This window comes from Chrysochloris asiatica, unplaced genomic scaffold (genome assembly GCF_000296735.1).
Source record: "Chrysochloris asiatica unplaced genomic scaffold, ChrAsi1.0 scaffold00268, whole genome shotgun sequence".
Lineage (NCBI taxonomy): Eukaryota > Metazoa > Chordata > Mammalia > Afrosoricida > Chrysochloridae > Chrysochloris > Chrysochloris asiatica.
Window position 1 is genome coordinate 1,441,506 of NW_006408786.1, and position 1,752 is coordinate 1,443,257.

Below are 1,752 nucleotides of genomic sequence, written 5' to 3' on the forward strand. Positions count from 1 at the left end.
GAAGCAAGCAGAAAACAAACTTCAATATAAGCCCTGTGATAACATTAACAATTTTAGAGAACATCAATTATACCAGAAAAAGACTAAGGACAAAAATAAAAGTGTTTACAGACACTCAGACCTTAACAGTGAGTGGTCAGTAGACCCTCACAGGGCTTTGCGATGGTACTTTGCTGAAGCCACTTTATAATCGCTGGCACTAAACAGGGCTATAGAATTCTTTGCCACATATTTAAGAAAATCATGCTAATAACCTAATAATAATGAAAGACTCTTCTCATTGCTCCAATTCTTACTGATGATCCAGTAGGTGTGGCACTCCATAAACCGGGGCCAACATTGTTCCCATTCTCACTGATGATCTCAGTAGGTGTGGTACTCCATAAACTGGGGACATGGGTGCATCAGGGTGGGCCATGAGGATCTCAGCATACTGGGGCCTCTCAAATTTGTAGAGCAGCTGAGTGCTCAACATCACATTGAAGTATTCTTTTATCCCTACCACAACTTCGCCAACAGTGTATTCCTTATTATCGACATCTCCTTGTCATCTCTTAGAATTTACGTATTCTTCCAGAATGGCATCAACATTTTTCATAGCTGGGAGCTGAAACAGTTGCTCCTGCCTGGTAACCAAGTCCCAGTCCTCACTGAGCCAGGGTTTTAATTCTTCAGGAATCATCACCTGAACCTCCACTGTATTCTTAAGTGCCTCCTCACTTTCAGCAGGTAGGGTTAGCCCTGGGCCCTTTTCTTCCCAGATGACTGAGGTGCTTCGTGGGTACTTCCACCATCTCTGTTTCCAGGACTCTTTTGTTTGCTCTTTCTTGTCTTTCTCACAGATCCTGAAGGGGGGTTCTCGGCAGAATGCCCCCACCCCCATCTGCCTGCAAGAGCTGGCTCCAGACTCTTCTGCTGAGGACCAGCTGTCTCCTTTCTGGAGGAAGCCCCTCTCATCTTACTTCTCTGTATATTGCTTCTAGATGGCTTTTGAAGTTGTCTCCTTCTGTAGATTGTTGTCCATGAGTTTGAGAACCCTGCTTTCTGGAACTCATTCAACCCTATTTTTATTCCAACCAATAATCTTCTTCCTTCTTCATCTTCTAAGAACTCCTAGGGCTTTCTCAGATGGATTCTTAAACGGTTTTCAGGATGCTGTGTTTTGGTCGTGGCCTAGAGCTCTGAAGTGCTACTTGGCATCTCTTGTCTTCCATGGGGCTCTCACCATTCAAACAACGGATTTGGTAAACTAATACTTAGGTGGACTGTGTTGCTTGCCTCCACTTGGTCATCTTTGTATGAATCCAGTGGGTTTTGTTTTTTTGGTTTCATTTTGGAATGTTTTGTTGGTGTTTTAAAAATGGTTTTTAGCTGATGCTCATGAAGAGACCTGAGTACTTGAAAATGCGTCACTAATGAAAGGAACCAACTTGACGGCAGTTAACAACAACAATGAAAGGAAATCCCATCTAAGAAGGTGTGTTTATGTACCAGAGCTGTGTCACACCATCCTTTGGGCCCTCTGCTGGAAAGTAGAATCAAATCTCAAATAATGCCTTTTTAATTGTATCCTCGAGTATATTAGATGTAGGACCATCCTGTATCACACCTCTGCGAATGTAAAATATCCTGTACCTGCTTTATGATATGTAATAGTGACTGTGTTATATCAGAGCTGTTTTAATGATGTTATTCTAGGATGTTTGCTTTCCAGATGATGATTGAGAAGCTAATTAAAATTTTTTAAAAAGG

At 42.0% G+C, this 1,752-nt stretch overlaps 1 pseudogene; it reads right to left on the reverse strand.

The window, feature by feature from the left end:
* Nucleotides 1–147: 147 nt before the first annotated feature.
* Nucleotides 148–1,292, reverse strand: LOC102828118 (annotated as a pseudogene).
* Between the last annotated feature and the right edge of the window lie 460 nt (nt 1,293–1,752).